Source organism: Suncus etruscus, chromosome X, assembly GCF_024139225.1.
Source record: "Suncus etruscus isolate mSunEtr1 chromosome X, mSunEtr1.pri.cur, whole genome shotgun sequence".
Lineage (NCBI taxonomy): Eukaryota > Metazoa > Chordata > Mammalia > Eulipotyphla > Soricidae > Suncus > Suncus etruscus.
Window position 1 is genome coordinate 4,831,141 of NC_064868.1, and position 16,397 is coordinate 4,847,537.

The 16,397-nt window shown below is 36.2% G+C and overlaps 1 non-coding gene across 1 annotated transcript; it reads left to right on the forward strand.

Annotated features, from left to right (window-relative positions):
- Nucleotides 1-14,467: 14,467 nt before the first annotated feature.
- LOC126000175 (U6 spliceosomal RNA) lies at nucleotides 14,468-14,574 on the forward strand. The gene has a single exon (XR_007492537.1). It is a non-coding gene; the product is annotated as a U6 spliceosomal RNA (small nuclear RNA).
- The last annotated feature ends 1,823 nt before the right edge of the window (nucleotides 14,575-16,397 follow it).

Below are 16,397 nucleotides of genomic sequence, written 5' to 3' on the forward strand. Positions count from 1 at the left end.
AACTTTGCTATTTTTCCTTGGCACTGGACGAAAACAATAATGTTCGTGATTCTGCCCAACTTCTCATTTATATGCGTGGGACAAATGAGTATTTTGAAGTTACAGAAGAGCTTTCTGCATTGCAAAGTATCAAAGGTACAACCACAGGAGTGGATATATTTGAAAAGGTTTGCCAAACTGTGAATGGTTTGAAGCTGGACTGGGTTAAACTAGTCAGTGTAACAACTGATGGTGCTCCTAGCATGGTGGGGTCTAAGAGAGGAGTGATTGCTCACATTACACAAGAGATAGACAAACATAACTATCCTCATCCAATTGCCATACACTGCCTCATCCACCAACAAGTGCTGTGTTGTAAATCACTGAAGTGGGACTGTGTTATGAAAATTGTGGTATCTTGTATTAATTACATTAGAACTCATGCACTAACCCACAGACAATTTCAAGAATTTCTATCTGAGGTAAATGTTGCCCATGAACATGTTCTGTACCACACAGATGTCCATTGGCTGAGTAGAGGGAGAGTTTTGAAACGTTTCTATAACTTACTTCTACAGATTACAGCTTTTCTACTTTCAAAAAACCAAGAAGTACCAGAGTTCAATGATGCAGAATGGAAATGGCACCTTGCCTTTCTGACAGATATAACAGAGCTACTCAACAGTTTCAATTTGCAACTTCAAGGCAAGGGGAAGCTCATCTGTGATATGGCATTGCATGTGAAAGCATTTGAAGTAAAATTAGGCCTTCTCATCAAACAAGTACAGGAGGAAAACTTCAGTCATCTCCCAACAACTCAAAACCTGTCAGCTGATAAACCATTGATTGCATTCCCAAAGGAAACATGTCTGGCTTCACTAGAATTGTTGCAAAAGGAGTTTCAATTTAGATTCAAAGAGCTTCATCTCCATGAATAGGACATACAGCTTTTTCGTAACCCATTTTCTGTTGAGATTGAAAATGTCCTTACAATTTACCGAATGGAACTGGCTGAACTGCAGAATTGTGACTCTCTGAAAGACACATTTAAGTCAAGTAACCTTTTGAATTTCTATGCATCTCTCCCCTCTAAGACATATCCAAATATCAGGAACCATGCACTCAAAATGGTAACCATCTTTGGTAGCACTTATGCCTGTGAACAGACTTTTTTAAGAATGAAACATCTGAAATCTCCAACCAGATCAAGATTAACTGATGCCCACTTGCATCACTTGTTCCGGCTGGCAGTGACAAATATGGAACCTGACATTGACCGTCTCATTAGCCAAACACAGGCATACAGTACCCATTGAAATACTGGTGCATGATCTGTTTATTTATAAATGGTTTTCATTTTATTTATATAAGATATGTGCAGTGTGAATAGGAATTAGTAGCTCATATAGTCCGGCCCTCCAGCTCTCTAAGGGACCATAATCCGGCCCCCACTTTAAAAAGTTTGAAGACCCCTGCTCTAAAACATTGTCTTAAGGGCCAGGAATAGTTAAGCTTATAGAACTTCTGTCTTGCTGATGTGAAGCCACAAGTTTTTTTTCCCTGATATTGACCCCACATATCCAGGAAAATGCTTTGTTTATGATTCTCAGTACCATAATTGAATATGTTCTTTCAAGTGCACCAAAACCAGATGTGTGACACTCATCCCAGAAGCATTTTGACAATAGTGTACAAATACAACAACAAAGTGTGTGCAATTCTTGGTAAAACAGCAACAGTGATCAAAAGAAAAGTTAGAGGAAAGCAATTGAATAAGTTTTAGACAATTTCAAATTTTCTGTTTTAAATATAACAGTATTTCATTTTTCTGAAGTTTCTTCATGTAGCTATTTCTTTCATTTTTCTTAATAAGTGTTCAGCTGAGGTGGTACTCTGGGCCATGCTTGAGGGTTTGGATCTAAAAGTTTGGATATCAAGCTTGGTAGTGTTTGGTGGACATTTGGGCTTTAACATGTACTCTTTGGCCTCAAGAAGTGGTTGTAGACTATGTGGAACTAAAGATAGAACTTAGCATCTTTGGACATGGTAGGCTTGGACTCTATATCTTCAGCTAATCAGTAATTATCCTATTAAGGTTATTTGAGATTTTGGGGATGGGGTGTTTCTAGGGTTTGGAAGGAGGAATTAGTATTTTCAGAGTCGTTAATGATTTTTTTTTGTGATACTTCATGTATACCAGGTATTTATTCTACCACCAAACTATATCCCTGTCACTATTTAAGAGATATTTGGGCTTGGGAAGAGCTCTATTAAGATTTTATTATTCTAATACCATACAAATTATTTAAAATATATAATTTAATATATTATGGTACAGTTACAGAGTTGTAAAATCATCATTGCTAATACTAGAATATTTTCTTTGCTTCTAAGAAAGCTCCATACCTATTAATAACCATTCCATGCACTGGTGAAGTGGGATGTATATTGTTTGACTGAAAATCAATCAGAACAATTTTGTAACCATGGTGCTAATAAAAATTTGAGATAATGTGCTAAAAATAATAAAAAGAGTAATAGGAGACAAATAGCAGATATGCTGTCACCAATCACTAGCACGAAACAAGAAATTGGGAGTGACTATTTCAGATTTTTATATAATTTTATAAATGTAAGATAGTTATGCCATGAAATTTAAAGTATTTATATATTTGTTTACTTCTATGATTATATTTGTGGAATAGTTTCTTAAAATAGCTGCAGTGAATGGATAAAATATATAATTATAAGTTATAGTATCGATATTTAAAAATAATGTATAGTAATTTTAACTTGTATTCTGTTATAATTGTCTTTCTATAATTATTGTTATAGTTTCTCCTGATTTTTATTAAAAAGGAATATTCTTGATAATTTTCATCTTAATTATGTATGCATCTATTTCAGATCATATACAATGTGTATAACTAAAAGTAAATATAGGGGCCGAAGAAGTGGAACAGCAGTAGGGCATTTGCCTTGCATGCAGCTGACTAGGACAGATCGTGATTTGATCCCCTGGCATCCCATTTGGTCCCCCAATTCAGGAGCAATTTCTGAGTGCAGAGCCAGGAGTAATCCCTGAGCATCACCGGACGTGACTCCAAAACAAAAGCAAATAAAAAGTAAATATAGACTAAACTATGGCATGATAAATTTCATTATTTTAATTTCATAAACATTACCATCAATGAAATTAAGCTTATATAGTCACAATTAGAATTTTAATTGAATTAGAAATTAAACATAATGACTGTCAAGAGCATGAGCACATGAGATTTTATATTTCCCATTACTTTTAAAGAAAGGATACTTCGAAAGTCATAGATAATCACTGTGCAGACAGGGAGAAAGTTTCCTAGGGTAGCAATACTCATGGATCAAAGGTCGTTTTGAATATTGAAAATCCTGGTATTTCATATTGTTTTTCATACAGATAAAAAAGTTATGTCAGAATTCCAATTTCTTTTTTTCTCATTTCTAAGATTTTGTTTTGTTTTGTTTTGGGGTCACACCCGACAGCGCTCTGGGGTTCTTCCTAGCTTTATGCTCAGATATCGCTCCTGGCAGGCTTGGGGGATCATATGGGATGCCGGGATTCGAACCACCGTCCTTCTGCATGCAAGGCAAATGCCCTATCTCCATGCTATCTCTCCAGCCCCCATTTCTAACATTTTTGAAGTATGCTAAAGCACTTGTATTATTTGGAAAATGACTGTGAATGTCAATGTGATTGTGAATGATTGATAATAAATGTGATTTCCTAAGTTTTTCTTTACCTCCTTCCCTCCCTCCCTCCCTCCCTCCCTCCCTCCCTCCTTCCCTCCCTCCCTCCCTCCCTCCCTCCCTCCCTCCCTCCCTCCCTCCCTCCCTCCCTCCCTCCCTCCCTCCCTTCCTTCCTTCCTTCCTTCCTTCCTTCCTTCCTTCCTTCCTTCCTTCCTTCCTTCCTTCCTTCCTTCCTTCCTTCCTTCCTTCCTTCCTTCCTTCCTTCCTCTTTCTTTCCCTTTTTTTTCTCTTTCTTCTTCACAGTAGCTTATTTCTGACTGTATTCAGGGTTACTATTCAGGGGTTTCGAACAAATTCGACACTAAGAGCCAAAATTTTACACTGTGAGAGTCAGAGAGCCACATCACGCAGTGACCTGCCAAAACCGACAAACACCCAAAAGCATCTAATTTTAACAATAATCTATTCAACACATATTGCATTTTGCCATTTTGAATAAGGGTAAAATCCTGCAGTGATGGTGAGGGTGTTCTGTGTCCTCCACACTAAGAACTAATGGCGAGATGTGACCCAACATGTGACACACGGTCCCCCCCACTGCTCCCCCCGCTCGCTGGCCCGTGCAGTTGCTTCCGAGGGATGGGAGACAGGATGACGCAGCCTGGGGTATGGCGGGACTCCGCGCTCGGAGATCTCTCCTCAGAGGTCCCTCCTCAGAAGCAGCAGAACAAAATCCAAACTTGGCAAAGAGCCACAGTATACCAAATAATAAGAGGCAAAGAGCCACATTCATTTTGGCCGGAAGCCGCATGCAGCTCGAGAGCCGTGTGTTCGCCTCCCCTGCTATAGGTGGTGTTCAGGGGACCATATGTGTTGTCAGAGTTCAAATCCAGGTGAGCAGCATGCAGTGATGAAAAGTGCCCTGCCTGCTCTGCAATCTTTCTGTTTTCAGAAAATTCAAATTTTAAAATAAAAAAATTAAACCTTTATTTTTTTATAATGTGTAAAACACCTATATATGCTATATATCTAGCTTTTAATTATTATTTAGCATTAATGGTGATTTATATGCGTTTATTGTGTCATTAGATATCTTAAGATTAGTTTATCTAAAGATTAAATTTAAGAAATATTTTAGAGAGTTGGAACCAAGATAGTAGAAAGGAAACAATTTGAGAGTATACCAGGACCCTTCAACAATGCCATGGGTGGGGGTTGTTTGGAGCGACACACAGAATTCTATATAGAATTTTGTTTGTGGGCCAAAAATTAAAGTTCACTGGAGATCCAAGTGACCATATCCAAATATCTTCACTGTGAAAAATGAAGGATCTTTTTTTTTTTTTTTTTTTGGTTTTTGGTTTTTGGGCCACACCTGGCAGTGCTCAGGGGTCACTCCTGACTGTCTGCTCAGAAATAGATCTTGGCAGGCACGGGGGACCATATGGGACACCGGGATTCTAACCAACCACTTTTGGTCCTGAATCGGCTGCTTGCAAGGCAAACACCGCTGTACTATCTCTCCGGGCCTGGAAGGATCATGTCTAACTTGAGAGTTAAGAATTCCAACTCCAGAAATTAAGAGGAATGATGCAATTACAGCTAAGGTCTCGAGTCTTGCTTTCAGAAACATAAGGGTCAAATTAAAACCTTGTGTAATAACCATAAGCATATTCTTTCACAAATCCTGAAGTGATAGCAAGAATTAGGTTAGACAAGATAGTCAGGGATGGCGTTACATCTATTGTACATTGTTGGCCTCTTGAAAGTAAACAAAACAAAACAACAACAAAATGATCCTTTTGGTATAGGAATCAGCTTGAAAGTAAATTGGCCATTCCAAGCTAAGTGCAAAGCAACTTGTGGGATGAGTTACACTAACCTTCCTCACATAAAACAAAAGCAGCTCCTTTTTCATTGTATCAGACAGTGTAGACTAAGGAATAAATGCCTAGAATTCTGCTGAGAGTAAGTAGAGCTGGCAGCAGGCACACACAGTCTGCTGTATGCATATTCATTCCTTGGCTAAACATGGAATATTTTAATTGATATGTCATGGTTTACAAACTACTATAGTAATAGTTTCATATTGTTTACAGTTGCAGTGCTACTGCTCCAATCCTGCCATAAGTTTTCCAAGATCTCTTCACTACTGCCCCACATTTCCTCTCTCCTTCCAGCCTTTTAGCTTCCCCAGATTTAAGTCCTGCTGATTATGATGTCTTATTTTCAGTGGGGATTGTATAATTCCTTTCTTATGGAATTATACGCATACAAGTAAAATCATCTAGATTTTATATTTTTCTTATTAATTTCATGTAGCATGGCTTCCATGAATTCCATCCAAATTTCTACAAACCGCAAGATTTTAGTGTTTCTCAGCTAAGCAATATTTTATTGTGTATATGTACTGCTATTTCTTTTCTTTGTTCTCAGGTATAGATGCCCTACCACTGCACCACTGCTCCGGCCCCCAGATGAACATTCTTAATATACAGTGTGAGGAATAATGCTATTGTAGAAGTTAGATGACAAAAATTTAGAATACTTGGAAAACAATTCTAAACTGTAAGTAAAAATCAATTACCTAAGAAAGGCCTCAGATATACTCCAGAAACTAAAGTAATTCAAAGAATATAAAATATACAAATATACAGTGGTAGATTAATTTTTAAATTTTTTGTTTTGTTTGTTTTTGGGTCACACCCCGTGATGCTCAGGGGTTAACCCTGGCTTTGTGTTCACAAATCGCTCCTGGCTTGGGGGACCATATGAGTCGCTGGGGGGTGGAACTGAGGTCCGTCCTAGGTCAGCTGTGTTCAAAGCAGGCACCCTACTGCTGCGCCATCACCCAATCCCCAATTTTAACATTTTTATAATGTTATTCACACTTATTCTCATTTGTGTCTCATTAACTGGCAAAGCATCAAGATAGGAATTAATTACTTTTAGAGAATAAACAGACACTCATCAGTGGTTAGACACTGATTTACCATATTTTTGTCATACCATTTTAAATGTTTACCACTAATTTTCCATATGTCTTGGTGTAATAATGGTGATCCTAAGGAAATAAATTTTGATAACAACTTAATTTATTAGCAATATGCCATTTTAAATGTAGATTAATCTCTTCTGGTATTCTAGTTAACTATATTATAATATTAGAATTTTGTGTCTACAATACAGTGGATAGGACATATGTCGATCAAACAATTGACCTGGGATTGATTCCAGTACCCCAGATGGTACCCTTAGCCTGCTAGGAGTGATCCCTGAATGCATAACCATGAGTAATCCCTAAGCACCACTGAGTGTGGCCCCCAAAATGAAAAAATGAATCAAAACCGTATAGTGTAATTAATAAGATACTTAAAATTTTTGTGCTGTTATATTTTAATAAAATGGTAAGCTATGCACTCTGCAGTTTTCAATGTACACCGAGTCACTAAAATCTTATATTTCAATGAATAGTTATCAAATATTATATCTTATTCAATAGGAAAAAACATTCTGACTCTTATTAATAAAGAAGTATTGAGACAAAGGGAGTGAGATATCCCTTTCTTAAATAGCACAGATTTCTTTTGCTGAAGACAGGAATGCTTCATTCAGAGATGGTCTAAGAGTTGCAGGAGAATGTATGGTTTTAGCAGCGTAATGAAAGAGTAGAATTTTTACTTAAGGAACTATAATTATAAAGACCTATAATCATTGTGCTAAATCAGGACAGGGAATTCTCAGCACCTTACAGTAATTATCTTGGGGTATGAAAGAACTAAGAACACCTGGAAGCTCCAAGCAGGTATATGATCTGAGGCAGGGTCAGTTTCATTGGCATGTGGTCTATGCCTTTATGTACATAATTCCAACACCACACCCTTCATTATTATACCCACATCCTTCTCCCCAGTGATCCCAGTGGAACTCCCTTTTAACCCTCTTTCACAAACTCAATTGTGTGGATAAACTCTCCTATTATATTGCCTGCCTTTGGACCTTTGTTGCTAAGTATTTTAAATTCTCAGCATCTCAATTCAGTCTAACCATGATTTTAGTGCTAAGTGGCCTTATAGCTAAGATTACTGTATATGATAGTGTAGTTTTATATATATATATTTTATTTAGGACTATTTTTTATTTTATTTTTATTCACAGAATTATTTGTGGTACATAGTGACAATGAATGAGAGGCATTCCCACCACCAGTGATGTCCTCCCTCCGACCCCATTCCCAGCATGCATCCATATCTCCTTCCTTTTCCCTCAAGAGTACTACTGTAATTGGTCTTCAATTTATAGCTTGTTGTAAATTATTTATTCTGTTGTCGTTTGAGATAAAAAGGATAAGAAAAAAAGGAAGAAAAAAATTGGTAGCAATTACCAAATAAAGAAAGAGAAAAATAAAAATAAAATAAAATAAATGCACCCGGTTAATAAGAAAAGAAAAAAAATCACCAAATAATAATCACAGGAGTAAAAAGGGAAGAGAAAAGTGGAAGAAAAAAGAGAAGGAAAATAAAGTAAAAAACTAACAAATCCAAACAAAATAAGAAAAAGAAGGGATCCTGGGGTGGCAGGGTTTGGCATTCATTCCCTCCACTTTTTTTTTTTTGCATAGGCACAGTAAGCATTGTGGGAGAATGGGAATTCCCGTGGCCTAAGAGATTCAGGGCTTCTCCATCCTTGAAACATACCATCATGGAATCAAACCCTGGCTCTATAGATACTCATTACCTCATCCCAAGGGCTTTTTATGTGGTGCCAGGAAACTTTCCTCTCAGTTGTGGGTGAGAGAATGAGGCCACTGTAGCTAGCGGTCTTGGTATTTGCGCAGGGTCTAGGTTAGAGTCTTTACGGTTCTAGAGGTTCTGTTCCATCATTGTTGTTGTGTTCAGTCTTCTGTAACAGATGCTTCCTGTTTTCATTCAGTCCCTAAGCCGAAGTATGGGATATTATGGACACACAAGGGTGTCTCCCATCCTGGACATATGTCATGTGGATACAAGCCAGTCTCCAGGAGATTGGACAGTGTTAGTTCAACCCCAAACCCCAGATCCCAGATGTAGAACTGATACAGCTCCGGGCAACTACACCAAGAACCAACTCCATTGAGAGAATTATAACACCGCTCTGACACCAACTTGTACCAGTTATGATATGACAACGAGGAAATGACAACTTGACCCAAGACCAGGTTGTCCTATCACCTCACCTAACACTAAATGGAAATCAGAAGACGTACTCTCCTTTGAACTGCAAATAAAAGAGCACCATCTACAGAAAACTGACTTTGACAACTGCGACTGGGCAGAACTTTCCTTGGGACCAATAAGAAAAACCCTACCCTAGACTGTAGCCCAGGACTCTTATTAAAAAAAAAAGGGACTTCTTATTACAGAGGCCCAATTAGGACAACAGAGACTGAGCAGAACCCTTAGATCCATAATAGTTTTATATATTTTAAATGTAAAATATGAATTTAAGATGTGTAGAGTGGACATGAAAATATAAAAGGCAGTTTCATGTTCTAATACTTCATCCCCTGTTCAAATTGATAGCCTTGAAAGTACCCTGTTAGAATCCATTAATAAAAATGGTAATCTAAAATCTTATTTAGATTTGTCAAGTTTCAAGGTATAACAGTTCTGAAAGTTTTTCATGTTACAGTTGCTAAGATTATGTGCACATGCACACATACATGCATATAAACACATGATTATTTTCTTCAAGAGACTATGAAGCCCAGTATTTTGATGATAGGATTTCCAGATTTCTCAGTTAGTAAATGTGTTTGAGGTAAATTGTATGTAGACAGATACCCTTAGAAGATTTTGGTTTGTCAGGGTTTTTTTTTTTTTATTATTATTGTGTAAATTTTAAACCTGGAAAACAGAACTACTGTTCCATCCCTTTGGGCTCATGCATAATCCCATTTGAGGAATTCAGAAAGTATATGAGAAACTGAAGCAGTAGCTAAGATCTATAAAGTTATGGAAGACGTTTTTGCACCCAGCCACAAGAACTTGATCTCATTGTTGAAATATTAGCAGGGAAATACTACATTCAGAATTGTGTTTTTAAATAGTTTTCTCTGATTGCAGTGGGAGGATGGATTTAAGAGGCTAAGACAGGACCTAAGGCAAGTAGAAAGCAAACTACTACATTACAACAGTGATCTCAGCTTGCTCGCCAAAGCTCATCACATGCACATGCGTGCTTATTAAGATGTTCTACTAGGAACACTTGTCAAGTGAAGTTCTAAAAATAGTAACAGAAAGATGCAATTGAAAACGTTAGGAATGAAACTGTTAAATGTTTGAATCTTAATGAGCACTTACTTCTTTCTCCACTTTGCCCTTCTGCTTTCCTACACATCCAAGACATTTAATTTATATGTAGAAAACATCATTAGCTATCTTTACAACATCCATAAATCCAAAATAAGTCAAAGTCTTAGAGAGTAGGGGTAGAGAAATTTATGTCAGGACTATTATTAAAGACAATCAGCAAACATTTCACAGAATAATTTACCTAAATATTGTTAAAATGCTGATATCATATGACATTTTAAAGAATTATTTCATATTGAATAATATGATCAATAAATTCAATCCTGAAATGTATCATGCATTGAAAACATTTTTATAAAGGACATTTTTGAAACTCAATACGAAATTTGAATGTGGATAAGATATTAAACCATATTTTTGTCTCAGTGTTACATTTCCTAGATTTGATTATTGTAATGTGGTTAAGTAAGATAGCATCATTTTTGTGTTATTTTTATTGAAATTAACATTGTTATTACATTATGTAAATTTCGGGTACTTTTAGCTACAATATTCAGATGACCACTAAAATTTCAGTTCTCAACTTCACTATATAAATACTCCTTGTCTCACATATCCAAGATATCCTCTGTAGTCTTCAGTGACTCTTTTAGTTCAACATCACCTCCAAAATGCAGTTCTGTGAATCAGTTTTCCTGTTGTGTTGTCTTGGTCATTGCTGCTACTTTGATGTGTATCGCAGATATCAGTGAGAATTTTTTTTGCTTCTCTCCCTTTCTTTCTGACTTCATCATGATATCCTCTAGTTCCATCCATGCCAGAGAAATATGCATGACTTTATTCTTCGAGCTGCATAGGATTTCATTCATCCATAGTTGGGTATTTGTTTCCATATATTGGCTACTGTACTAAGTGCAACAATAGACATAGTATACTTACATTCTTTTGAATTATTTTTTGTGTTTGGGGGATAGATACTAAGAAATTATAATGTAGTTCATATGGTACTTCTATTCCTATTTTTGGAGAGAATTCCACACTGCCTCTCAGGGACATTGAACCACATTGCATTCCCATCAACATTGGATGGAGGGTTCCTTTTAATCACACCCCACCATGAGATAGTATCTCAATGATGCTTTTATTTGCATTTCCCTAATAAGTGATAATCGACTACTTTTTATATGCTTCTGTATGTCTTCTTTGGGAAAGTGCCTCCTCAACTCATTTTTGCATGGAACTATTACATTTTGGTTTAGTTTTGTGAGTTCTGTATACCTGAATATTATTTTTCCAAGCTGTATTGTGTGTAAATTATTTTGATAAGGTGTATTTTTATTATAGATTGTGTTTCTTTTTCTGTTCAGAAGGTTTTTTTAACTTATTAGTATCATTTGTTTATTTTTGTTTTAGTTTTCTTTGTCTCTATTATCCACTCATTGTGATCAATTTTATGGAGAGTTCTACTGATGTTTTCTTCAAGAAGCACATATGAATGACATTGTAGAATGTTTACCTTTTTTGTATTCTTATTTTAATAATTAAAAAAATAGAACGTTCTCTAGGTCCAACCATGTTATTAAAATATTCATATTTTATCTTTACTATAGTATCCTGTTCTGTACATATGGAGTGTATCATTTATCAATTTAACAGCAAATGAGGACTTAGGTTGTTTCCAAATATTAACTCTTAAATAATACTGGTATGAACATAATGGTACATATTTCACTTTGAATTTGTTTTTGTGGTCTTTAAAAAAATTTCCTAAGTGGAAAAGTGTATTGTATGGAATTCCTACTTTAAAATTTTGAACGTGTTCCTATGACTTTCCATGTATAAATATTAATCTACATTTATAGCAAAAATATATAAATGCTTCATTTTCACCATATCTCTAATGCTTGTTGTTTTTCCTTTTGTACAATAGTCATTCTCACATCTTTGAGATATCTATATTTTGATTTGATTTTGTCTAAGAGATAATGAATATATTTTCATGTGCCTTTTGTATAATTTTACTTCTTATTGAAAAAGTCCATGTAGATCTCATTCAAATCCCCCAGCCCCTTTTTTGGTTTTGGGGCCACACCTGGTTCTGTGCTCAGAAATTACTCCTGGAATCAATAAAACCACGTGGTAAGTGGTGCGATCATTTCGGGGCTGGTAAGAGTAGGGAACCAGGGAAAAAACAGACTGGACAAATCTTGCCCAGGGAACACACGGATGGGAGCATGCAAGTGATGCCATCACTGTGCCTCAGCAGCTGCAGAGCTGTAGGTACATATAATCTCACTGTTCTACAAACCTCACTGGCACTTCAGTCCATACCAGACAGTCCTATGGAATAGGCTTGAATACTCAGAGAATGTTCCCCAGACATACAGTCACCTAATTTTGGATAAAGGAGCAAGAAATCCTAAATGGAGCAAAGAAAGCCTCTTCAACAAGTGGTGTTGGCACAACTGGCTAGCCACTTGCAAAAAATTGAACTTAGACCCCCAGCTAACATCATGTATGAAGGTTAAATCCAAATGGATGAAAGACCTCGATATCAGACCCAAAACCATAAGATATATAGAGCAACACGTAGGCAAAACACTCCAGGACATTGAGACTAAAGGCACCTTCAAAGAGGAAACTGCACTCTCCAAGCAAGTGAAAGCAGAGATTAACAGATGGGAATATATTAAACTGAGAAGCTTCTGCACCTCAAAAGAAATAGTATCCACAATACAAGAGCCCCCCACTGAGTGGGAGAAACTATTCACCCAATACCCATCAGACAAGGAGCTAATCTCCAAAATATACAATGCACTGACAGAAATTTACAAGAAAAAATCTAATCCCATCAAAAAATGGAGAGAAGAAATGGACAGACACTTTGACAAAGAAGAAATACAAATGGCCAATCTAATCCCATCAAAAAATGGAGAGAAGAAATGGACAGACACTTTGACAAAGAAGAAATACAAATGGCCAAAAGACACGTGAAAAAATGCTCCACATCACTAATCATCAGGGAGATGCAAATCAAAACAACTATGAGGTACCACCTCACACCCCACACATCAAAAAGAATGAGAACAAGGAGTGTTGATAGGGATGTGGAGAGAAAGGAACTCTTATCCACTGCTGGTGGGAATGCCGTCTAGTTCAACCTTTATGGAAAGCAATATGGAGATTCCTCCAAAAACTAGAAATTGAGCTCCCATATGATCCAGCTATACCACTCCTAAAAATATATCCTAGGAACACAAAAATACAATAAAAAAATCCCTTCTTTACACCTATATTCATTGCAGCACCATTTACCATAGCAAAACTCTGGAAACAGCCAAGCTACCCTTCAACAGACGAATGGCTAAAGAAACTGTGGTACATATACACAATGGAATATTATGCAGCTGTCAGGAGAGATGATGTCATGAAATTTTCCTATACATGGATTTACATGGAATCTATTGTGCTGAGTGAAATAAGTCATAGAGAGAGAGAAAGACACAGAAGGGTCTCACTCATCTATGGGTTTTAAGAAAAATGAAAGACATTCTTGCAATAATAACTTTCAGACACAAAAGAGAAAAGATCTGGAAGTTACAGCTCACCTCATGATTCTCACCACAAACAGGGATGATTTTAGTTAGAGATATAACTAAGTTTTGAACTATCCTAATAATGAGAATGTACGAGAGAAATAGAAAGCCTGTCTAGAGTACAGGCAGGGGTTGGGTGGGGAGGAGGGAGATTTGGGACATTGGCGATGGGAATGTTGCACTGGTGATGGGTGGTGTTCTTTACATGACTGAAACCCAAGCACAATCATGTATGTAATAAATTTGTTCGAATAAAAAATAAACAAAAAAATGAAGCAGAGGAGAAAGAGATAAAATAATCCTTCCCATTCAAAATACTATAAAAATTTCAAGTACCCAGGAATTAACTCAACAAGAGAGGTAAAAGACCTATATCATGAACACTTCAAAATACTTCATATATAAATTAAAGAGGATCTACGGAATTGGAAGTATATCACATGCTCATGGGTAGGAAGAATCAACATCATTAAAATGACCATCTTAACTAAACTACTATATAGATTCAATGCAATCCCTATCCAAATTCAGACATCAATTTAAGGAATTAGAACAATCAATTATAAAGTTTATGTGGAAATGCAAAAGATCAAGTTTAGCCAAATCCATATTGAAAAATGGAAACTGGGTGTAATCTCTTTACCTAATCTAAAGTTTTACTATAAAGCCATAGTGATCAAGACAGCCTGGTACTGGGAAAAAGACAGAAACTCAGACCAATGCATCAGAACAGAACATCTAGTGCCATATTCTCAAATATATAGCCAACTTATGTTTGACAAAGGAGCCAAGAACTTTAAATGGAATAAATATAGTCTCTTCAACAAATGGTGTTGGAACAACTGGATAACCATTTGTAAGAAATTAAAGATCGTGCTCGCTTCGGCAGCACAAATACTAAAATTGGAACGATACAGAGAAGATTAGCATGGCCCCTGAGCAAGGATGACACGCAAATTCGTGAAGCGTTCCATATTTAAAAAAAAGAAATTAAAGATCAAATAATTCCTTATACTTTACACAAAATCAACTCAAAATAGATTAGAGACCTTAAAATCAGACCCAAACTATAAAGCATATTGAGAAAAAAAATAGGCAGAACACTTCAAGACTTATACCTCAATAAGTCGTTGATAACAGAATGCCAATGGCAAGATCATTAGTATCAACTCTAAATAAATGAAACTACACCAAACTATAACATTTCTATATGGCAAAAGAAGCACTGATTAAAACTAGAAGACAACAGAATGGGAAAAAATGTTGCACTGAACACATCAGATAAAGGGTTGATATCTATTATATAAATGTACTCAGAAAGGTTAGCTCTACAAAATGTAATAAAACCATAGATAAATGGGGAGAAAAAATAAATAGACACTAATCAGAGGAAGATAAACAAATCACCAATAGATACATGAAAACATGTTTACCATCACTCGTCATTAAAGAAACCCAAATTAAGACAACAATGAGGTACCACTTTACACCAGTGAGGATGGAACATATCAAAATGTGGTAAGAAAGGAAATCTCATCCACTGCTCATCATTTAGCAGAGCTCACCACTGACATTGATTAAGTACCTAGAAATTAGTAAACTTTCCAATTCCAAGGTACCAACCAAAATTTTTTAATGTATTTTTCTCTTTTTTCCCTCTTCTCTTTCTTTTTCCTTTCTTTTCCCTTTTTTGCCTTTCTCTCCTAACCTATATTTTAGCTAATTATTTACCTTTTCTTAAATCAATTATTTCTTAAGTGCTCAGACACATACTGTGAGGGTCAGAGCTCCAAAAACACTTATGAATAGACCTCTAATGTCTGTATATATGTGAGCATGAATTTGCATACAGTGGACTCCTCTAAGTCTGCCCAATCTGTAATGTAAACAATCCATGCCTATATTATATTGTTTGTTTTTATATATTATTCCTCACTCCATAAGAACTCATTCTATCATCTAGTCCCCTCAATTCTGTTCCATTTTCCCTCACTATTTAACCCTCTTTACCCTCAGTTCTTAACCCATTAGTTACTGAAACCAATCACCTGCTCCAATAAGACACCATCTAGCTTCCAAAGCAAAAGGAAACCTTCTCACCTTCTCACCCCTAGAATATGTTCCTTGGCAAGAAGTTTCAAACACCACTCCTGCTGACTCATTCTATGTGGCACTTCTTCTCACAGTAACAAATGTGGACTGTTTCATGCTACTAGATTCGGCTCCAGAATGAGTGCCAGCTCAAGGACACCACCTGATTCCTTACTGTGGCAAATCATTTCTCAAATTCAATAATACCACAGTGTGGGATGAATAGGTGTCTTGAATCTCATCCCCCTAAGAATATCTCAAAAAGCTAAATGGTGATATCTATATTTTCTCTGTGCCTTAGTGTTTGTATTTCCAGATGCAAAAGTAGTTTCCATTCATTTAACATTTTTTAAATATTTTATTATCATTCTATTTATTTATTTTTTATTATTATTTTTATTATTCATTATATTTTAATTTCGCTTGTGTTGGTTCTACTTGGTACAAAATTCTAGGAGGAGTCTAGAATAGGGTAAAATCTCAACTCAAAACCAGGGCACAGAGAAAATATAGACTATCATGCTTACTCCCCAAAGCACCAGCATTATAGGACAAATTCCTTTTTGCATAGACATACTAAAGAAGAGGAAACCTTATTTATACTAACAACTCTTATCTACTAGGAATAAAAACCCATAACTTTTTATAATATAGGGTCGTCTCCTACACTGAACACTTGTCATGGGGACTCAACTTAGACTCCATATGATCG